Genomic DNA, 25,041 nt, shown 5'->3' with positions numbered 1-25,041 from the left:
TGCTGTCTGTGGCAGTGGCTCCAGAGCCAGGGCGAAGTGGATCAGCAACAGGGGACTGTGTTCCTCTGCATACCTTGTTGGGATCCAAGATGAGGCCATTGACTCACACCCAGGCAAACAGATCTGTATAAAGCAGCCGGGATCCAACTGTTAAAGACAGGGGGATCCTCATCCTCTGCAGAATATTAAATAAATATGTCTAGAGGAATCAAACACCTTGGCACATCAAACAAGACCTCCATGGCTTTCATTGAAGAGTCTAGATAGTGTAATAAGGCAAAGATGGAGCAGAGATTGTTAGTAGTTGAGAGGGTGAGTATAAGCCCTACCTGGTCTGGCAGCACCATGTTGGGAAGTAGTTAAGCTAAAATGTTGGTATCATTAATGAGGTGTAGCGAGTGATATTATTCCCGAATGCTCAGATGGTTCATCAGGTTTCATCAACGTTATTATAAGTGCTTCTCTGAGAGTGGGGGGCACCTGTCGCGCCTCATAGGATTCCTCAAACATTATCAGCATATGAAGGTCGAGAAGGTCTGTGTATTCTTTATAAAACCTCCTCGGTATACCATCCAGACCCGGGGCTTTGCCATTTGGTAGTCCATGAATGGCCTCCTTGATTTCATCTACAGTGAAAGGCTGGCTAAGACTTCCTCATGAAAGGCAGGCTAGGGTAATATACTCTAGATAGTGGGCTAGCTCAGCAGCCAACGCTGACTTTCTTTAGCTGTACAATGTGGCATAAAAGTCTGAGAATGCAGTCAGTATAGATGGGGAGTCAAATCGAGGCATGTCTTAAGGTTTCTTGAATATAACTATCCACCCAAGGACTCTTGAAAATACCAAGTTTCTAAATTTGGCATTTATTATTTCAAAATTGTAATAACAAATCTAACTTCACCATTAAAGAGGATTTCTTATTACAATACCATAAGTACTAAACATGACATATCTACTCCTTCCTAATCAGGAATTGCCGCTTACTAAATTCAATAAGAACTTCACAATTTTTAACTATGGGAGGGGCAGGCCTCACAGTAGTGAAAACTAATTTCATTGTTTCTCACCACTAGGACATGTACAGCTTTAAGTTATATGTCCTGCTCACCATAGCAATCTGCCCTATGGGCTACCTAGGGCCTAACTTAGGGGTGACTTATATGTAATAAAATGGGAGTTTATGGCTTGGCAAGAGGTTTTAAATGCCAAGTTGACATGACAATGCAAATTGCACCTTCAGCCACTGCAATGGCAGGGATGAAACATGTTTAAGGGCTTCTTGAGAGGGTGACACAAGCAGTGCTGCAGTCTCACTCGTATCACTTAATTTACAGGCAATTGTAGACCACTTATAAGTTCATTAGGTATGCCAATTGTGGATGTAACAATTAGACAATCAAACCGTGTATAGGGGAGAGAGCACATGCACTTTAGCACTGGTTAGCGGTGGTAAGGTGCTCAGAGTCCTAAGGCCAACAAAAACGAATCAGCAAAATATGAAGCAAACAGCTAACCCCAAGGTTGACAAGTACAAAAGAAAATTATATATGTGTGTGTGTGTGTGTTTGTGTATATATATATATATATATATATATATATATATATACTAAAAACCAAAGCTTACATGGATGTTGTAGTTAGCTTCTGAATTTACCAGTACAAAACCATAGAAATTCAGCAGTTACAGTTATTTCAAGTAACTATAACTCGCACCCTAAGGTAACTATAACTCACACCCTTGCCATTCACAGATTTCTTATCCAAAGTTTATTCCAAGTGTTGCAGTGATAATACCAAAGATGTCATACAAGATGTCATCAATGATTTAATATGTGGAGTTAATATGTGGAGTAATACGTTGTGCATGGTGAAGGCGCGAGTTATAGTTACCTCAGGGCGCAAGTTATAGTGACTTGAAATAACTCTAACTATAACTGCTGAACCTCAATGGTTTTCTACGAGTAAATTCAGAACCTAACTATAACTTCCCTGTAACCTTTGTTTTTTTCAGTGAATTTCTATGTTTTTTTAATAAAGCGATTTGAATTATTTTATGTTATTCCAAACCCTGCCATGTACAGCTGGGTGTTGGTCATAGGGCCTGTGGCCTAGCCCTTATACCAACCAACCCTGTGCCACAGAGCGCTTTTGGCCATGGGCATCAGAGGTTGGCCCCAGGGCCTTTCTCTATCAGTGGATCTGTGAGTGTATGAATGGGTGTGTGAGTGGACCATGAGTCTCTGAGTGCATGTATAAGTGAATGAATTACTGCATGAATGAGTCTGTGAATTTTTTCATTTTTCTTTTCTTCATATTCTTGAATATTCGAGAATATCCTTGAATAGCCTTGAATATACTTGAATATCCCCTATATCACACACCTAGGATCAGGTTACCTCCACCCTGACCGCTTTCACCACTTATCATTTATATTTTCAGCTTCAGGGGCCCTCTCTGATAACATACAATGGCAGGCACAACTTTCTAGTTAGGTTGTGACCAACCAATTACAGCAATACTATTTGCATGTGCATTTGCAAAAATTCTCACATTTTCACGATTTATTCGCAAAAGCTCCACATCCCTAGATACACAAGTTTATTTTCCCTTTAATATCTCAAAAACTACTGAACAGATTTACACCAGATAAGCAAAAGCCTAATCTGTGTACCGAAAACTAGCTTTCTGCCAAATTTTGTGTCATTCTGTCAAGCGGTTTGGGCTTTTGTTCTGTCTAAAGGTCCTATGGAAATTAACATGGAAAACAAAACTTCTTTGACACCCTCTTTTTCTTGGCCCCCCCCACTTCACAGATGACCCTAAAAATTTTCATACGCCATGCGCAACAAGAATCACCAGCACAGAATTTTGGAAAAAAATTGTGAAGATTCATCAAATGATGCGACGGATATAGGCAAGCCAATAAACACTTTTTCTATGGAAACATGTTACTAACTATAAAGTGGTGACTGTGATTTTTTATATATATATAGATATATGTATACTACTGAATATTTTTGCATTTTAGCTTTATTTGATTTTGATGATTTGATTTGGGAATTCATATAAAAGGTGGCATTAGCTTAGACTTAATTGTAGTGCATTTTCCAAAGTTTAAAATGTAAGCTAAATGGTTCTGAAAATGGTTTAAAATTTCAACAATACTGTAAGTAATGAGTCACCTTTATTTCAAAATGTCAAACTATTGGTTAAGCAGTTAAATATTTTTTAAAGTGTAGTCATATTAATTATTCAGTTACAGTTAGATTTGTTTAATTAATTACATCAAGTGGAAAAGTGGAACTGATATTCTTGGAAAATTAACACTCTGTTATGTTTATGTAAATATAGAACTCATAAAATTCTTTATGGTCTTCTTATGTTTGAACATGTCCATGTATAACCCTTTTAACAGAAAAACGTCTGCTTTCTTTTCATCATATGTGGTTTTGCCAAAGTTCAAAAAGCTTGAGTTTGAATTGGCTTTAATGTAAACATAGTTTTAACATTCATATTAGCCTTTTGTAAAATCTCAAACTGAGCTTTCAGCTTTCTAAATTACATATTACAAACTGCTTATGTTTTTTTTAGAACCACCAACATTTCTTAAGTCAACACTCAGAACTTGTTCAGCTGAGAGTGTATCAGGAACCATGAAAGAACAAAGAGATGCAGGCAAATAGGGAAAACAGTGAGACCCAAGTTTCACAATATGACCACTCACACTCAGAAAGAGACTGATCGGGTAGAAGACCTTATCTAATGGTTGTCGCACATTAGACATGGGCGGAAAACAGAAGCTTCAGTGATTGGCTAGAACATATCCAACCAAAAACAGTTAAACATCTCAGGGGCAGTTTACATAGAGATATAGAGAAGGAAATGACACATCACAACTATCTATGGTACGTGGTTCTCACTGTCATTTGTGATTTGCTCATCATGAAGCATTTATTTGCAATTTGTTGATTTTTTCTCTTCTTTTGTAGCCCTACTACAACTTACCTGCTATGTTTCCCTGATGAGTCATGCCTTGCTCTCTGCAGTCCTTTTTCATGGAGTTGCCCTGTGGTTCCTTGCACCTTGCCAATCTTCATACAGTATTCTTGGCGGGACTTGTTAACCATCCTCTCAGTGCAAGACAGGGTAAGCATAATGTTCTATTGTTCTATGTAGAGTTCTGAGGCTTCTGCCTTCAATCAGACTTTGCATTCTGGTTTTATGTGATATTTGGTAATTTCTGTGGAACCGTATGGAGCAGAATCAATTTGTCACAGCAGCCTTGTACCCATTATTACCATGCTGTGACACCTGGCAATCTGAGGGTGGGTCCTTAATCTCACAAGACACCCAAAAAGAGTTGTTTCCACTGAGGCCTTGAGAGCTCCAGTTGTTTTTATTTCCTCACTTGCGTGTCTCCCCAAATGAAATTACAATCTGCCAGTGCATTCATTAGGGAAAAGGATTAGTGGACTTTCATCTGTATATCTACCTCATATCCTTACTAGCTTGAGAATCATGTCAGAGGGCCCAATTCGTTTCCAATGACTAAGACTGATTTATACTGATTTCTAGCAGTGAGCTACACTCAGAGAAATTCAGTTTATGAATTGGACCAAGGGTAAGAAATAACGTCAGTAGAACTTAATTATTAATTGAGACACTGCTTCGAAATAAAAAATGACTTCTCATTATATAAAGGCATACAAATACAAGTGTAAGCAAAGGTTATTTTCAACTAATAAATGTAATTCCTTAACTAAGATTTTCAAAATTGTTAATGTTGATTGAAAGAAAGAAACGGTTGCCCCTAAGCAGAACTATGGAAAACAGCCTTGTAAACTATAAGCTTTCAAAGTAAATTAATCTATAAATGGGGTATTCACGGCCTCATTACGACTTTGGCGGACTTTTCCGAAGACTGCCGAAGCCGCTGCAGTCAACAGACCGCCAGTGCTGGTGGCCTGCTGCCCACCATATTAGGAGTTGTGTTTGGACTTCATCCAATTTATAGGCAGAAATCCAAACTCCGCCTGGTCAATGGAGTTGAAGAGGCGATGCATCACCAGCACTGCCACACCTGCAAGACTCCGCAGGCTGTATTACGAGCTGTAATATGGCTTGGTGGAGTCTTGCATGTGTGGCGTACAAGCGGTACAAAAACTGCCAGAACCAATCCCCTCCCGGACGGCTGGCTCGCCGGAAAAGGTAAGTTGATCGTCCGAAAAGGGGGTGGGGGCAGTGTTGGGTGCATGTGTGTGGTGTGTGTGCATATGTGTGCGAATGGGGGTGTATGATTGCGTGTTTGTGAGCAAGCGAGTGGGGGAGTCTGGTTGTATGCATGGGGCTGGGCGTGTGTCTGCATATATGTGGAGGGGAGGAGGGTGTGTCAGGGTGCAAGTGGGTAGTTGTGTGTATTGGGATGAGTGGGGTGCATGTGTGCAAGTCTGCAAATGAGTGGGGATGTGTGTGTGAATGTATGCATATGTGGAGGGGTGTATGTGTAAATGTATGCAGAAGGGTGTGTGTGTGTGTGAATTTATGTGTATGAGGAGGGGTGTGTGTGTGTATGCATGCGTATGCAGAGGGGTATGTGAATGTATGCGTATGTGGAGGGGTGTGTGTGAATGTATGCATATGCAGAGGGGGTGGGGTGTGGATAATTGTGGAGGGGGTGAAGGTGTGAATGTTTGCAGAAGGGGGTGCGTATGTGTGAGTGGGGGTGTGTGTATATCAGAGTGAGAGCGGGTGGGAGTGTTAGAATGGATGTGTATGGTTGGGAGGTGTCTGAATGTGTGTGTACGGTTGGGGAGTGTTTGTAAGTGTTTGGACGGGTGATGTGGCAGTCAGACTGCCCCTTGCACGACAATCCGACCGCCACTGCGGTCCTGGCAGTCTTAGAACCACCAGGGTCAAAATGAGGCTCTATGTGTTTTTTAGGGTTCCTGAAGCCCCATGTGAGGTGGGAGAACACAGAAGTGAGTGCTAGCTCTTAGGCCATATCTATAACTCTTGCTTTATCAAACCAATGAATAACCAGATTAGAAATCTGGTACACACAATTTTGATTCTACCCTTTCATGCTGCAATTTTTGTCTTTCTCTATTCTGTCTCTGGTTATTTAATCTCAGTGCAAATGATTACTATGGGAAAGCTAGTGAAGTGAAATTGCTTTTGCCTACCGAATCAGATGTTACGGGAAACCTTAGTAATTATATCATCCTTTGTGGTATCTGTCTCTTCTGGAACTTCCTCCCTTTCTCCTTCAATCATTAAAAATATAGCACCTCTGCCATCCTCCCCTTCACACAAAGAGTGAAAATGGTATAAATTAACTGACCCAAATCCACTCTACTTTGAAAATGGAGATGAGAAATTTCAAATTAGAATGCCATGTTTTTATTTTTGACAAATTCACATTTAAATAGCTGTAATTCAGAGTAGATATTTTTTCAAACACTTTTTATGTTGATAAGAACATTTTATGTATGATTAGATTCACCATTTCAATGCAAAACTGCAGATGTTGATAATTGTGCTACATCTCATTAATAGAACTTCAGCAGTAAGTGACACATTTGAAAATGCTTTACCACAGTCAAGTGCCAGAACTTTAAATATTTTCTAAAGAAATCTCTTTCACATAATAACTGTGTGACACACAACAATAAAGTAGAAACAATTTGTTCTATACCATCAAGCAGGTTACTGAACTTAAATACAATGCAATATTTTGTGTATACCTACAGAAATTGAGAAGTTATGTCAATACCTTCTGTCAGGCAAAATGAGGAAAGACTTGTTTTTAATTCAATTCAATAATAACTTGGCTTGTCATTAGTACAATCTGAAAAAAATGAATTTGGAGAATCACACCTGTATAAGTCTTTTCACTTTCACCTAAATATTTTTCTAATGTTATGACCTGAAGAAATGGGAGAGGCAGACTCTGTTTAAAAAGGAGGCTAATGCCTGGGTAGAATGTAGTCAACAATATTAACACCATAGGGAATTTGGTCTTAGATGTCCAGACTTATCATTGCTTGAGCAAAAGAGTACAATAGAAAAGATATATTTAACTCCCTCCCCAATGGTAAAAAATTCAATCCAAAAAGAAACTATGGTACGTTATAATACACTGTGCCAATAGGTGCAAAACACATGAATTTAACTTGATGCAGAAGGATTAAAGGGTGTAATCTCACTCTGGTGAGCATGGTCACTATTTGCATGTTTGTACCTTTTCTGCAATAAGATATACTTACTCACTGAATTAAAATATAGCCCTTTTCTCTCAGTATCATGTAGTGTGCTTCAGATTGCATGAAGTATGTAGAAAGACATAATTAGCCACAGAGGTAGATCTGGTCCAATGTGCCTGATTGAAAAATGCACCCATTTGTAAAAATTGCTTTGTAAATTTACTGAAATCCCTTTTGCACATGTGTGTTCCTTCGGAGTTCCATAACATTTGCTTATCTAGTATAAATATACATTTCTGCTGAACATATTTTGCCTAAAACTGTATGTACAAAGTATCTGCAATTAGGAGATTTTAAATAGATTTTGTTTCCTTTTTCACAGAAAAAGAAGGATGAATGCAGCCCCCTTCGTCAAGGAACGGATTTCTCAAATGGACCATGATGTTAGAATTGTTATTTTATTCCCCCTGAGATAAGTCTCCAACGTTTGTAGAAATTCAAGAGCAAGTCATACGTTTTAATTAACTCTATGTTGCTTATTTTCAATGTATGTGTTCCTAATATTTCATGGCAATTCATATTTGTATTTCAATCTACCACTTGCAAAAGATGAATCATAAGGAGCGTTGCTAAAAAAGTTGCTAGTCAAAACTGATGTGCTACAAGATTATATAACTTTATCCAATTGAAGCACACCATACTTCTAAAGTAAGTTAGAATGTAATAAAACGAACATTGTGGGGCAGCATATCTCCAATAGCTTCATAAGACCATAGTGAAGATTCAGGCACCATTTATTTAGTTCTGGGTATGGAATTCCTTTCCAGGTTGTTGGCCATGCTTAGCTGCTAACGTTGGCCTTAGTTAGCTTACTTGAGAGACTTCATTCCAGTTAATAAAACTTTCCACATATAATGGGAGCCAAGTTCATTAATTTTTCTACTCATCACTGTCTATTTAACTGTTGTTTCCTAAGAGTACATTACAGAACTGTGGCATATCAGGACACTCTTTTGTAGAGGCTGTTAGACTTTTCATCCTTGGTGTGGTCTCCCTTAACTTTTTGCCTCTGTTTCCCATGTTGTTAATGTGTGCTGGACTCTGTTTTTGCTATGTTGTTACTCTGAGCACTTTACCTCTGCTAACCAGGGCTAAAGTGCAAGAGCTCCTATACAAAATGTGTGTGTAATTGGGTTATCCATGATTGGCGTATTTGATTTTCTAGTAAGTCCCTAGTAAAGTGCACTAGAGGTGCCCAGGACCTGTAAACCAAATGCTACTAGTGGGCCTGCAGCACTGGTTGTGCCACTAACATTAGTAGCCCTGTATCATGTCTCAGACCTGCCACTGCAGTGTCTGTGTGTGCAGTTTTTCACTGTAAATTCGTCTTTGCAAGTGTACCCACTTGCCAGGCCTAAACCTTCTCTTTTCTTACATGTAAGGCACCCCTAAGGTAGACCCTAGGTAGCCCCAAGGGCAGGGTGCAGTGTATGGTTAAGGTAGGACATATAGTCACGTGTTTTATATGTTCTGACAGTGAAATATTGCAAAAAAAAATGTCACTGTTGCAAGGCCTGTCTCTCTCATAGGTTAACAATAGAGCTACCTTTAAATCTGATTAAAGAGTAGATTCCCTTTGAAAACAGACAGACATGTGTAGTTTGGGGTCTCTGAGCTCACAATTTAAAAATACATCTTTTAGTAAAGTTGATTTTAAGATTGTGGCGGTCATTCTGACCGGCGCCCGCCATGCGGTCACCGCCGAATGACCGCCCGCGGTCAAAAGACCGCGGCGGTCATTCCAACTTTCCCGCTGGGCCGACGGGCGACCGCCAAAAGGCCGCCCGCCGGCCCAGCGGGAAAGCCCCTGCAACGAGGAAGCCGGCTCCGAATGGAGCCGGCGGAGTTGCAGGGGTGCGACGGGTGCAGTGGCACCCGTCGCGATTTTCACCGTCTGCTAAGCAGACAGTGAAAATCTTTGTGGGGCCCTGTTAGGGGGCCCCTGCACTGCCCTTGCCAGTGGCATGGGCAGTGCAGGGGCCCCCAGGGGCCCCACGACACCCGTTCCCACCATCCTGTTCCTGGCAGTAAGAACCGCCAGAAACAGGGTGGCGGGAAGGGGGTCGGAATCCCCATGGCGGCGCTGCAAGCAGCGCCGCCATGGAGGATTCCCTGGGCCAGGGGAAAAAAGGCGGGAAACCGCCGGTTCCCCTTTTCTGACCGCGGCTTTACCGCCGCGGTCAGAATAGCCCAGGAAGCACCGCCAGCCTGTTGGCGGTGCTTCCGCGGTCCCCGGCCCTGTCGGTCATGGACCGCCAGGGTCGGAATGACCCCCTGTGTGTTTGAGAATGCCACTTTTAGAAAGTGAGCATTTTCTTGCTTTTACCATTTCTGTGACTCTGCCTGTTTGTAGATTCCCTGTCTGGGTCACTTTGACAGTTGGGCTGGTTGCACCTCTCAATAGACAGTGACAAAAAGGGAGCTGGGATATAGTCTGCATTTCCTGATGAGCCATCTGTGGTAGGAGAAAGCGGAGGAGTGGTCACTCACACCTGAAAGGGCTGTGTCTGCCCTCACACAATGCGGTCTCCAAACCCCTGGTGTGTATCTGGGGCCTGTCCTGGTTAAGGCAGGATTTCACAATCAAGAGAGACTTTCCTTTGAAGTAGGCCTACTTCAAAGAGCAAAATGGGTATAAGAAGAGCACCCAAAACCACATACTTTAGAACACTTTTGGAAACCAAGAGGAACCTCTGCCTGGAGAAGAGCTGAAGAGCTGAGGAAAAAGAGCTGCCCTACCTTTGTCTGTGCTTTGTGGAGCTATCCTGCAGTTGCTGCTTCTGCCTGTACTAGAGGACAAAGACTGGACTTTGTGTGCCATTCATCTGGTGAAGAACTCTCCAAGGGCTTGATTTAGAGCTTTCCTTCCTGTTGTTTGAAGTCTCAGGGACAGCAAAGACTTCTCTCTGCCAGCACCTGGAGTCTCTGGAGAGACTCCTACTCTGCCAAGTGGTGCCGATCCCGTTCCTGGGACTCTGAAAGGAGAAGCTGGCAGCCCAAGAGTGAAAAATCCACGCATAGACCGGCGCACATTGGGAAAGATCGATGCGTCTCCGATCTGCGGCTGAAAAATAGATGCCCCACCTGCTTCGCAGCTGAAAATCACCACCCGCCTGCAGTGCGACCAGAAGATCGACCATTACTGCCATTACTCCCCCTTTGAGCATGGTTAAATTGGCTTACTCCTAATGGATTACTAAAACTTCCTAGTAACATAAGGGGAAAGAAATACACACAGGGAACTGAAGCTGAATGCGGCTCGTGGGCTGCAATGCCTGTGGTGCTGTTGACAGGGTTAGCCTGTAAAACATGGCTTCAGGCCTGCCATGTGTAGCTTGGCTGCAAAAGTATGTGCTCTCAAATGTTTCATAATAATCCTTTTAAATATATGGGAACCCCTCCTTTTAAGTATTAGCCAGTCACCTCAAAGTATACCTTGCCACCCAAAACATAGGGTGCCTAATATTTGAAAGTGAAACAAGTGTGAAATGAAAGGTGGGATGTTCCTCCAGTGACTAGACCCCAAAAGCTATTTTAACTGACAGGACTACAGTTGGAGCCTAGAAAATGTAAAAGTTCAGATTGTAAACTTTATTCTGTAACTTTTGATAGTGAATGGATTAGTCATTCAAAGACTTTTATTGTTGAAGATATATATTTTCATTAATAATTCTGGAAAAGTAAATATTAGAAAGTTACATTTCCACTCATTGAAGCTCCTGGAGGCTAATTTGCATTACCCTGCCAACAGTGCCTGGCAAGTGTTTGACCTTAATCTCCTCTCAGAAGATTGGCTTAGACCTGTGATAGGTTGGACTGGGTGTGGAGCTTTTGATCCCTATCAGCCCAATAGGGACAGTTGAGATGCACCCAGGGGCTTCTTATCTTGAAAGGATGCAGGTGCGGCCTGAGCAGTCACAGCTTTGTATAAGAGACATTAAGATGTGAAAGCCTTAGTTGCCATGGACCACTCTAGCAAGGCTGGCTCCAAACCCAGTGGAAGGGAACCTGCTTCCAGAACTATTTGGAGTGTGCACAGAGGAGTGGAATGCTCATTTCCCTGGCAATACATTTGGGTGGGCACAAGAGCTCTGCACAGGGGAGAAAGGGTTTCCCCATCTTGGATTTTAAGAGTGGGTGCCTTGTGGGAATATTTGTAGTAGGGAAAACAGGAATTTCGGAAAAAGGTGGGTAGGTTTGTCCCAGGAACTTTTTGCCAATGGGGCAGGAAATATCCAGGAATCAACCCTACCCACTGGCTAGTCCTAACCATAAATGTCAAACAATAACTGTTAAAAATGGGGTTTCTGGTTGGCTAGGGTTTTGACCTAAGCCAGGCAGGCCCCACCCACTCTAGTCAGGGCAAGGGAGTTACATGTCCAAGATAACCCCTGCTCACCCCCTTGGTAGCTTTGCACGAGCAGGCAGGGCTAACCCGGAGGCAATGTGTAAAGCCTTTGTACAACACACACAACACATGTGACGCAATATATACTTCACAAAGTAAACATCAGCACACATATGTAACATCATCAAAGTAGGCAGGTACATGTGAAACCAATAATGTCCATCCGAGGACCATCAGAAATATATACTGTTTTTATGATGAGTGGGCACTCCTAGTGCCAAGAAGATTAACGTGGGGGCCCGTGCTCCTGCACCCTCTCTAGTATTTTTATAATGTGCCCCTCCTGGGGCCCGTGATCTCTGGGGCCCCCACAGGCCTTCACTGGCCCTCCAACGGGGGAAGCAAGACAGCCCGAACAAAGCACCAAATGCCACAGTGGGGACGAAGCAAAGGACCTGTGGTGCGGGGGCCTCCGTCAAGGCTTCTGCCCTGCCCGCGACATCCAACAAAAGAAATTAAGGCTCAAAGGGGGAAAGGGGAGCCTCCAAGAAGGCTTCCTTTCCCCCTGCCCGTGTACAGCACCACAGGGGCTCCAGTGGAGCGAGGAACCTCGCACGAGGCTTCCTACCCCGCCCAACGTCTCCTTGTTTCCGGATCAGCCCGCCCAGGCTGCGGCAGTGTGCAGGCACCAAAGCAGGTGCCTGCTTGTGCTCCGTGGTGCTCTGCAGAGAGCACTTTTCCCCAGGTGCACAATAGGAATGCGCTTGCTCCTTTTGCTCAATCTATGATGCCGCAGAGGTCTGAGGTACCGCGCGTCACTCGCGCTTGGCAGAGGCAGCCCGTCTGGGCTGGGGCGATGATTTCCCTGGCAACGCGCTTCCGAGCACAATTTGCAAGAACCACCAGGGCGCTCACCATGCGCTCTGGTAATTATGGATGCCCGGGCCGCGGCGGTGATCACAGCATCAGGAAAGCACTTTCAAGCACCTGAGGCAATTACAAGCACCCGGCGGTGATTTCTGGCACAGCAATGCGCTTAGAAGCACAAGGCGTAAAGCTAAAGCGCTCTTCCAGGTGCTTTAGGAAGAAATCTAGCACTCCTCGTGCTTTGGATGAGTACAGGGGTCAGGGGCCAAGGCACCCTGTCCCTGGAGACCATAGAGAAGGGAAGCACAGTGCTACCAGGTCCGGCAACAGGCCAGCACAAGGGATGCAGATGGTGGTAGTTCCTCCTAGTGACCAGGCAGGTCACAGGTCAGCAGCAGCAGTTCAAGGTGGGTCCTGGTGAGTCCATTTTAGCAGCGTCTTGTGTCCAGTTCCAAGTAAGTCTCTGGAGTCCCAAGAATGTCTAAATTGTGGGGAAAATTCTCCTGTACTTATACTCAGTTTACAGCGCATTTTACAATGAGGAGGAGAGGGGGTTTCAACCAGTTACAACTGGTTCTGGGAGTATCCCCTTCTCTTCTCCAGCATAGGCTCCAAACATAAGTGGGGGGTAAACAACCCTATTGTGTGAGGCCAGGGCACAGCCTTTACAAATGCAGGTGTGCCCCACCTCTCCCTTCTTTCAGCCCAGGAAGACTATTTAGTATGTAGAAGCACCTCTGTGACACCTACACCCTCCCTGTGTACAGGCTGTCTGAAAAGTATGCACAAAACTGTCACTCTGTCCAGACATGGATTGGTGTCAAGCTGCAAAACACCAGAGTCATAAGCACACAGAAATGCTCACTTTCTAGAAGTGGCATTTCTGAAATAGTAATAAAAAATACACCTACACCAGTAAGCAGCATTTTCTACCACCATTACAACCATACCAAATATGCCTACGCTACCCCTCATAAATAAGACAATACCCCTTACACATAAGGCAAGGCATTTCCAATGCAATCCTGTCAGAAGGCAGCACTCACAGCAGTGAGAACCAAATAGGCTGTTTGTCACTACCAGGACAGGCCTTATTACTAGGCACCTGTCCTTCCCTCTACATTCATGGCACCGTGCCCATAGGGCTAGCTAGAGCGTACCTTAGGGGTGACTTACATGTAGGAAAAGTGGAGTTCTGGGCCTGGCAAGTAAATTTAGATGCCAAGTCTCTGTGGCAGAAAACTGCGCACACAGGTCCTGCGCTAGCAGGCCTGAGACAGGTTTGAAAGGCTACTTTAGTGGGTGGCGAAAGCAGTGATGCAGGCCCACTAGTAGAATTTAATTTACAGGCCCTGGGTATAGGGATACCACTTTACAAGTGAAATTAAATTAAATATGCCAATTAGGTATAAGCCAATCATACCAAGTTTACAAGGGAGAGCACATGTACTTTAGCACTGATTAGTAGTGAAAAAGTGCTCAGAGTCGTAACGTCAGCCAACAAGGGTCAGAAAAATAAGGAGGAAAAAGGCAAAAAGTTTGGGGAATGACCCTGTAAAAGGGCCAGGTCCTATAATAACAAACCCTCTTCAGAATACTTTTTTGACCTGTATATGATCCGAATTGGGCTGTACCTGCTGTCTGTGACCTTAAAGGTGTCCTGTAGGACTGGACCTGATCCTTTTGTACCCAAGAGAAACAAGTAGACTCCAAGGGTGATTTAGCTGACTGTGTTTTAAGCTACAGGGAAACAACAAGCTCCTAGAAGCACTTTTACTGAGGACCGCTGATTCTCTCAAAGTGTATTCCTTCTAATATCCTGAGAAACCTGGGATTTAAAAACATATCAGTTCCAAAGCTCTCTGGAGAACCAGGATAAACCTGCCAAGTCAATCCGATGGCTGTGCACTGCTGCTGGGCCAAAGATTCAGGGAGCTCTCAATCTGAGCTTTTCCACAGCAGCAAGTTCTGTTTAAGCGGACATCTCAGCGAGAGTATCTGGCCTCATGATGCTGCGTTCAGTTACAGCCTGGAGCTTTGCCCTGCAGGAGAAATCTGAGCTTCAAAAAATGTATTAAGTCAAAAGGTAGAAATCTTTGGTGTAGAAAGGTGCCAAAGGTATCTGGCCTGCCAGTGACCTTCTTTGGCACTAATTTTGAATTACTGCTGCTCAGGGATTTCCCACCAAAAGTCAATGACTTAGCTGAGACCTCATCCGATGGCTATCCAGCCACAGCCTACTAACTTGCCCTGCTTAGGATTTTTGACTGCCATTTCAGAAGCTAATTTAAAAGGTAAAATTGCTGACTGGTACAAACCTTATTTTGGTATCCGACCTGCACTCCATGACAGTCTGCCTTAAATAGTGCATAGATCATGGTCAAGCACAACCAGATGATCGTGGTTGGTCTTTAACACTTCTTGGCACTATTTTTAAATTTAAACTTTAAAAATGTATATCTCTGGTTATTATATTTTTCTTATTGCCATTTTGTTCATTTAACTATTCTCTATTTTTGTAAATTGGAGTGGGATTTTTATTGTCAAACATTTTCCATTTTTAATTGTTTTGGTACTTCTAAATGTTTTAGCTGTGTTCTTAAGTTAAACCTGTCTGCTGTGCACCAAAGCTACCAGAGTGTGAGCTCAGGATTATTACTGAAAACTTTACTGGACCTAACAAGCACAGAGGCATCATTACTTGTAGTGAACTGCCATCTACCCCAACTAACATTCCACTTTCTCACAGGGAGCATGTGGGTTGACCTCATAAGTACACCGTTTGAAGAACAGTAGAGTGAAGGGGCTGCTGGGAGTCTGTGGTGGAAAAAGATTCCAGTGAAATTTTGGAAGACTGGGCCTGCACACAGATACCCATTATAAAATGCCCATCTATAGACCCATACAATCTCATATGTGGCCTTCAGGTGGCTATGGAGGCTATGTAACTTGAGAGTGTAAACATGGCTGGTATTCTGCCTTGATGGCTATGTTTTGCGTCAAAAAAATTAGCGCCGGCTAACGCCATTCTGAAGCACCATGCGGGCGCCGTATTTAATCAATGACGTTGCCTGGTGTGCGTGGAAAAAAACGACGTACACCAGGCAGCGCCGGCGTAGGGGGATATGGAGCTTGGGCGTCAAAAAATGGGGCAAGTCAGGCTGAAGCAAATTTTTCGCCTCAACCCGATTTGCGCCATTTTTTTTTACTCCCAACCCCCATAGAAATGACTCCTGTCTTAGCAAAGACAGGAGTCATGCCCCCTTGCCCAATGGCCATGCCCAGGGGACTTCTGTCCCCTGGGCATGGTCATTGGGCATAGTGGCATGTAGGGGGGCACAAATCAGGCCCCCCTATGCCACCCAAAAAAATTACAAAAAATACTTACCTGAACTTACCTTAATGTCCCTGGGATGGGTCCCTCCAGCCTTGGGTGTCCTCCTGGGGTGGGAAAGGGTGACAGGGGGTGTCCCTGGGGGCATGGGAGGGCACCTCTGGGCTCCTTCAGAGCCCACAGGTCCCTTAATGCCTGCCTTTTCCAGGCGCTAAAAAACGGCGCAAAAGCGGCCGTACGTCATTTTTTTTGACCCGCCCACTCCCGGGCGTCAATTTTGCCCGGGAGTGTAAATACGGCGCACATGCCTCGGAGTCAATTTTTTAGACGGGAACGCCTACCTTGCATCTCATTAACGCAAAGTAGGTGTCCACGCTAAAAAATTACGCAAACTCCATGGACTTTGGCGCTAGACGCGTCTAACGCCAAAGTGTAAATATGGAGTTAGTTTTGCGTTGGATTGGCGTAAAAAAAAAACGACGCAAATCCGGCGCAAACAGAGTATAAATATGCCCCTTAATCTTTTGTATCTATTGCTACAACTCATTTGCTAAAGGAATAAACGCGCTACTATATTGTCAGTGTAATACTAAGAATGACAGAACTTCAAATAACGAATACACTTATATCCCAAAGGGCAATGAACATTTTTCCACCTGGAAGAGTGATGCCGAAAGTTTAATCAATCACTCAAAGTTTAACGTAAGAACTGGGCTGATAGAAAAACCATGCAACAGTTACATGTGCCTGCCTTGCTTTTTTAGCATGATCATTTACATGCCATGAACGAGATACACTGCAAAGAAAATATAGTTAAAACGGATCTCTTATAGACAAGATTTAGCTATCCACAGATTTTAAAGAGTTACTAGTAGGTGTAGAAGTATGTTCGCTCTAGAACTTTGAGACTTCATGAACTGTTTACATTAAAGCAACTTTAGGCATCTAATGACTCCCTTGCTTGTGCATCTTTCACCTCACTGTAAACACATCCCATATATATCAATGAAGGAGAAAGGGTTTAAAGTGTTTAATTAGATTAAATTCAGCATTTACAGTGGCACTTACTAAAATGATTATATTTCACAAGACCAGATTTTAGTAACTACGTTTCTAAATTAATATATGGACATGCATGGATGTCTGACATCTTTTTATTTCTTAGTTGCGTTTTAAGTACTGTCTGACGTTTATGATAATTCAAAGGCGAACTAAGGTTGAATTATGCCATTGTGAAATTGTCATCTTAAAAACGATAGAAGACTGTTTAAATACTTTTAATCCACGTTACACTTCTTAAAACTTTGTTGAACCAGCAATTAGCTGACCAATAGAGACAATGTAACTGTCAGTAGCATAATATCTAAGCAAATGAAATATATTTTACACTAACATTTTATGATAACAGACCATCAATTTCAAAGTAAAATGTTAATTGTCTGTAACCATTTGCAAAACCATTATCTCACTTTGTGTTCCAAAATATAATGGAATTCTATAAAAAGCATGTCCGTATAAGACACACAGGCAATCCTTAATAGTAATTCCGTGTGTCTTTCACTTTATCATATATCCTAATTATCCATAACCAGGACATTCTATTATGGAAAGATTATCAGCTACAAATAATAGCTCTTTCAACCAATAACAATTATAATGTTAACATGTTCATCTCGTCAAACGGTCACTTGATTACGTGCTCGATTATGCGTTTACCCCTTTTTCCTCTGATTTAACACATAGATGGAAACTTAATTGGAGCATTTATGAGCACTAGACACCTCCTCCAACCACTACAGCCTGCATAAGAAACTATCTGCGATTGATGTCAAGAAACACTCACTATAACAAGGAATAATTAAGCCTCAGTGTTCAGGCGTCTGTCACAATGACTGGTAGGGTCCACCAGAAGTTAATTCAAATGACAGTGTATTGTCGATTCAATAATGGGCAACGTCTGGCATTCCACATATTTTGACACAGCATAAAGTAAGTGGAAAGAGAATAATCTGCAGTCATAAAGGTGTCACATTTGGTAAAGCAGCAACACATGCAAAAATGAATAAGTAATAACTATTAATTAGAACATTTAATGGCAAAACCAGAGTTACAGCTATTTTGCAAATGAATCCTCTGGTTAGATAAAGAGATGTCAGGATGTTTCTGGGAATGGTGAATTACTGTCGCCAGTGGAGTCCTAATTTTTCTGATATTCAAAGCCATTGCAAAGACTTACAAAGACATTTCTGACCCCCTACCGTTCAATTAAGGTTGTATAAAAGCTTTTACTGAGCTGAGAGAAACTTTGTGCAGAGCACCAGCTTTTGGAATGCCTGACTACACAAAACAATTAATGTTGTTTTGTCATGAATGTGATTTTCATGTTCTTTCTGTCCTTACACAGGTACAGGGTGGTGTAAATCACCCTGTAGCATATTTTTCTGCCACTTTAAATCCTGTTGCAGCAGGTTTACCTGGCTGGTTGCGGGCTGTGGCAGCGGTTGGTTTGTCACTAGTCCAGTGTGAGAGTATTGTGATGGGACATTATTTAACTGTTTTGGTCCCTCACTCTGTTGAAGTTTTGCTCACCAGAACACAGACCCAGTAACTAACAAATTCCAAGCCCACAAGATACAACTTCAAATTTTATGTTCTTCAAATGTTACTTAGAAAATGCATACAGTGCTTAACCCAGCAACCTTGCTTCCAGTAGACAATGTTGAAAATAAGAAACCGAAAGAAGTCGAACATGATTGTCTGGAGGTTACTGAATTGTGCATGAAACCCAGACCTGATATTAAAGATACTCCGTTAGAGGAAAATGATCAAGTTGTTTTCGTGGATGGTTCGTCTTTAAGAGATAATGTGGGAACATTGAAATCTGGATATGCTGTGTGCACAATTTCTAGTATACTTGAGGCCTGAAGAAGGAATTAAAATATGTGCAGGAAAATGTTACTGAAGATGAAAACATTAATTGGTTAAAATTAAAATGTTTTCAAAGAAATGCGGATGACCTATGGGTCACAAATGAAGAGCAGGTGGTCTTGCCAAACTGCCTACTGACACAAATGGCAAGATATTACCATGATCAAGCACACATTGGCAGAGATGTGATGATTCGAACATTTAAGCAATCCTGGTTCATTCCAAAGTTTAGACAGGTTGCTGAAGCAATTTGTCATAGATGTGTTACATGTCAACAAATGGATGTGGGAAAAAGAACAGTTGTCAATTTGAACGCCATTGGAAGAGCAGGAGGTCCATTTAACAGAATGTAAATGGATTTCATTGAGATGCCTGTGTGTGGTGGCCTGAGAAATTTGTTGGTGATTGTCTGTATTTTTAGTCACTGGATTGAATCCTACAGTCAACACCAGGACAGTGAGCGCTCTACGGGCAACATAATGCAAGATGACAAACATTATGTAATGTAATAATTCATGCATTGTGTGCTGATATTGCATATGAACTGCAGGTATTTATCTTGAAATGTCATTAATACTGTTTGCAATAATACTGTTTGCAATGTTTTGGTTATTTCCAAGCCTTTCCTGCAGCCTGGCTGGGTGTTGCTGGGTGTGGCAGGTGGGGGGTGCTTGGGTCTATTAAAGGAACCCAACCCAGCTCCACGTGCTCACTATTCAGAGGTCCCGGTGCAGAGCAGCAGCATTTTCCAGGGCTCCTGTTCCGGAGGCCTACTTGGACATTTCCAGGCCCTATCCTCAATACCATGGTGATCCTCAAGCAGGGCGGTAAGGCAAGGGTCGGGGTTGCCCCCAACTCCGTTTCCAGAGATTTTCGAGTTTTGGTCTTTTGACTAAATGGCGTGTGCGATTGTTTCTTGGCAATTAACCCTTGCATTTCAGATCAGCAGCGTGCCCGATCATTTCCTGGCATTTGAATTGTGATGGTTGAATTATCGGCAGTGTCCACAATTCATTCTTGGCAATTTACCCTTGCAGTTCGGATCGGCAGAGTTGCGCGATCATTTCAGATATTGGAATCTTGATGTACAGTTTGGCAATAAGATGCATAGTAATTTTTGGGCAATTGAATCCTGAAACTCAAATCACAACAGAGTATGACTTTACAATATCATTCATGAGTCTGTCGCAGTTCATGTTTTGGGAATTAATGTGTTAATTGATTCTTGTCATGCCATAGTCACTATTCCAAGAACAATCTTGAGAGAGTTCTATGTTCAGTGCATAAGATGTTATTCTGGAAACACTTATATGAAAGTTTGCGTAATCCTTCTTTTACTTCAAGGTATCCAGAACTAAAAGGTCATGTTATTGAAAAACTCTTGATCTCTTATGTTATCAAAGTATAGATATTTATAACAAAGTTCATGAAGATTAATGTTAATGACTTTGCTATTGTGTTCTTAACTCTTGTTTCCACAGGTCTCCTTCCCCGCTGTTCCCAACCTAAACCCCAAGCCTCACTTGGCCATTCTTTATCTCTGTTCTATAACAGCTAGTATAGTTTGGAGCTGCCAAGAGGTGGACAGATTGGGAACAGGCGCAAACCCTGAGGATCCGGTCTCGCTGACACCTACTCACACGTAGAAATAATAGTCCCACAGTAGCATAGCTTTTACTTAGGGAGTTGATACCTTGTTTTGGGTTTCCAGCCTCTTTAGAATCAGATAGAGGATGTCACTTCAATAACAAAGTGATAAACATTCTATGTTCAGCCTTAAACATTGAGCAGAAGTTGCACTGTTGCTATCGCCCTGAAGCATCTGGATTAGTAGAGGAAATGAATGGTACTCTAAAAGCATGACTTGTAAAAATGTGTGAATCTATGAGTCTGACGTGCCAGATGCATTGCCTTTGGTTTTGGTGAGTATGAGAAACACACCTGATAGAAAGACTGGACCATCTCCTCATGAGATCCTCATGGGTAGAGCAATGAGGTTGCCAGCTGTTCCTGCAAATGCTCTTGTGAGTATGACAGATGATATAGTGTTGGATTATTGCAAGATTCTGGCTGATGTGGTTCACAGGTGGAAGCTATGAGCGTGCAACCATCCCAAGACCAGTGTTTTAGTCTGGGAGCTGGTGTTTGGGTGGTGATCAAGAAACACATGAGGAAAACTTGTCTGGAACCTAGGTGGAAGGCTCAGGTCCAGGTCGTACAAGTAACGACGACTGCTGTGAAGTGTGCTGGGATTCTGAACTGGATTCACGCCAGCCACACTCGAAAAGTGCCCTATCCACTGGACGATGAAGAAGAGTTGTTGAGAGTACCAACAACTATTTAACAGTCTCAAGGAGCAAGAAGATAGACTGTGGAAACATAAATAGAGACCGAGCAAACTGGTGAAGATCTAGGTACTCCTCTAAGGGATGAGATAAATACATCTCTGAGTGTTGAAATAGAGGTACCTGAAGCTGCTCAAGCATCAGCAAATGTAGCAGGAGAGTTAAGTCAGAGGCGAACTCTCCCAGAAGCAGACAATTGGGAAGATCAGTTGAAACAAATTATATTTCCTGAAACAGCTGAGGGGGGTGTTGTGTTGAATCAAACTCATGCAGATTTGACTCCTCCTGAATTAGCTAATGGTGCAGATACATCAAGTCAAGGTCAAAATCCTGCTGAATCGAGAAGAGTTGTAAGTCCAATTTTGCAAACAAGACTGTCAAAGAAAACTGTGAAAGGAGATAAATGGCCCAAACTGCAGACAAGTGAAAGGGTTCCAGATGTACAGTCGACCATAAATGAACAGCCAAACACAACAACAAGAGCAGATACTGATGAAGATCTGAGTGAAGGAGAAATAAGTGCAAATTGGAAATCAAAGAGAAAAAGAGTTGCAAGTCGAAGATACTCAGGTCCTGAATAGGTATATTTGACAACAGATGAGTGGCAATGTGAAGTTTTGTCATTTTGTTTTGATCGTGAATATCCAGATCAATATTTTGGAACTTGAAATTGCTTTTGAATTGAAATTTGAAACTATATTACCAACTGAACAAGAGAGACATTACATACTACAAGTGAAAATCACTGCCCAATAAACTACGATCGAATGAACAAGACTTTGAAAACTGATTTTTGACAAGCTGCTAAACAGATTCTTGGCAAAAGTTCTAGATAAAAGTCTGAAAACTTTAAGTAACCACAAAAGAAGATTGAAGATTAGTTTGTTTTTGATTTTTGGATGCATAGTTAAATATTTTTCTTTTTATTCTACTTTCTGATTTTCTACAAGTCATAGATAATCATAATTGAGTTAAAAAGAATAGGTGTTGCAAGTATATGTATATTGCTTTGGGAGTTATATGTTTGCTAATATGTTTGTTGTTGATAGTGAGTATGATTATTCATCATACACCTGAAAATAGTGACATTAGGTCTTTAGAGACTTCTACACTTTCCAAGGTAGAAAAGTTTAACAGGGATGAGAAATACTTACACTTAAAAAACTCACAAGGAGATCTTTCTTCTAATGTTTTTTATTGTTTGTTGTATGAATATGTTGAGACAATGGATATGAGAGAATGTTATGTTTGTATGCAGATTCCTTTATCAGTAGAAGAAGGAGTTACTTACCATAGCTTGCCATTAACATATGGAATTAGTTGTAGTCTTTTACTAACAAGGCTTTATAACCAAAAGAACAGACAATATTTATATTCTAACCTAGATGTTGAGTTTTCTTTTGTTCCGATGAACCAACATTTCAGTAACATAGGTAAAGAAAAGAATATAGATGCTGTAGGTGGTTTCTTTGAGCATACGCTAACATTTGGCACTGCTTGACCACATAGAAATAACCTTACATGCTTGCTTTCGCCAGTAGAAAAATCTTTTCTAGATCAAACTGATGACAGGAGAAAAGCATTGAAGGAGAAAATAGAGAAAGGGTTATTGAAGAGGACATTAAAAATGACTATGCATTTAGTGAAAAAATCCCAAGGGAAGCTAGCTTTAGATTTTCAGCATGTGGGGAAACTGTGTATTCATAAACCTCAATCCAGAAGTGATACTAATTTTGTGGGAACAAGTAAGTGCAGAGATGTTTTTTTTATAATTCTTTTTATTAATTTCTTTTATCAAGATCCAATGAAAATAACAGAGCAAACATTTTTTTTTACAATTCCATACTATTTCTCTTAAACACATTCTCCCCCAGGAATTTCTAATAGGACAGCTCCAACTACAAACAATAGGGGTAAGTGACTAGGAGAAAAAGGGGAGAGAAGAGAGCCCCCCTTTTTTTACTCATAATTATATACCCTTATCTAGAAAAAAAATCCCCCCAACTCCGTGAAAACTTTTTGCCACCACCCATTCTCCTGGCATACCTCATTTCCTGATTTCTGACCTGCAGCATTTTACTTAACCATTCTTGAGGGGTGGGAGTTAGATTAGAACACCAATTTCTTAATAGAAGAGATCAGGCAACCGCAGTGGCTATAAAATCTAACTTTTTCCACCGAGGTGGGAGCCTTGCCCCAGGGTCGTAGCCCACGCCCATCAACCAAACTGTAAGGATTATAGGGATCTGAGCAATAGTTGTTAATATCTTAAATAGTCCATCCCAGAAATCCTGAATTAGGCGACATGTACCCATCACATGTATCCAGCCCGCCACACCTATTGCGTTACAAGAAAAACAGAGATCAGGGCAACTGGGCATAACTCGGGACAAGGCTTGTGGGGTACAATATAATAGCCATTTACTAAAAAATATAATGCGATGCCAATTTGCACCTCTGAGAACTGAAAAATGTAAATAATTAATCTTTTCCCAGCACTCCCTTGAGAGGTCAAGATCCTCTTGACGAGCCCATTCCCTCCCCGCCTTTGCACAGAGATCAGTCTTATTCTGTTCAAGAAGCAGCCTTCTCCATGCCCCCGTACGCCTTGTCTCAGAGGGGGTCACCAGTTCGGAAACTACCACCTGTATATTAATAATTGAATCAATATCCAGATCTCTCAAACTATGGAGCATGATACTATAATAGCCTCCCAGAAGGAAATCATTTTGAACAGCCGACATAATATTTGAAAGGGTAGCCCAATCATCATTAATACGAAAATCCCCCATTTTACTAAATCCTGCAGAATCCCATCTCCTTACTGTCTCAGAATCGAGCTAAAGACCCGAGCTCAACACAAAATGTGTGAGGGGAGTAAGAAGATGCAAATATGGGATTGAATATCTTCTAAAAAAATCAGATTTCTTTTTAAACAACCATTTAAGAACCTTATATTGAACTTTTTTTGGAGATTTCGCCAATAGTGCAGGATTCTGAATATTGTATTCTTTGCAGACTAAGTCGCGAAAATCTGTGATGGGTGGGCCGCCCGTAATTTGATTAACTTTAAAATGAGTCAAATAATGTGCAAAAAAAGCGAAATAGTAATCTTTAAAATTTGGTAATGCCAAAACTCCTTTTTCTCAATCAGCATATACTGTACTTAAAGCAACCCGCGCCTTGTGGTTTTACCAAATAAATGAGCCGAACATAGACTCTATTTTCTTAAAAAATGAGGATGTTAATACACAGGGAATGGCCAAAAACAAAAAATTAAATAATGGTAATATAGACATTTTAATCAGTGCAATTCGTACAAGGATAGAAAGGGGAAGGGACACCCAGAGTGCCAGCAGGGCCTGGGTTTTCAAAAGTAAAGGGACATAATTGAAATCGTACAAATCTCCTATTTCGGATGAAAAATCAATCCCTAGATATCTCTTTGGCCTATTATTTACACAATGCTTTAGTTCGGGGAGCAGTTTAACAGAAGAAGAGCCAGAGAGAATAATATCCGTTTTACTCATATTAATCTTATAGCCCCCAATTTGCTGAAATTCGGAGAACACTTTAAGAGCCTCCTTCTGGGAGGATCAGTCTTCATCTAAAAACATAATAATATCATCAGCGTAGAGTTTGATCTTCCCCATTGACTTCAGCGGGGGATGAATCCAATTATTCTGTCTGATTTTAATTGCTAAAGGTTCAATGAAGAGACCAAAAAGAATAGGGGATAGGGGACAACCTTGACGGGTCCCGCGCTGAACTTGAAGTTGACCAATACAGGCGGAGTTAATTATAATATTGGCCTGAGAGCCTTGATACAGCCTTTGAATTAGTGCAGAGATCTGGGAGGGCACCTTATATCTGGATAGTATTTCAAACAGTGTGTCCCATATGACTAAATCAAACGCTTTTTCCGCGTCTAATAAAAGAATGATGGCAGAGATTTCA

Source organism: Pleurodeles waltl, chromosome 1_2, assembly GCF_031143425.1.
Source record: "Pleurodeles waltl isolate 20211129_DDA chromosome 1_2, aPleWal1.hap1.20221129, whole genome shotgun sequence".
Classification (NCBI taxonomy): domain Eukaryota; kingdom Metazoa; phylum Chordata; class Amphibia; order Caudata; family Salamandridae; genus Pleurodeles; species Pleurodeles waltl.
Note: the sequence above shows the minus strand (reverse complement) of the source record.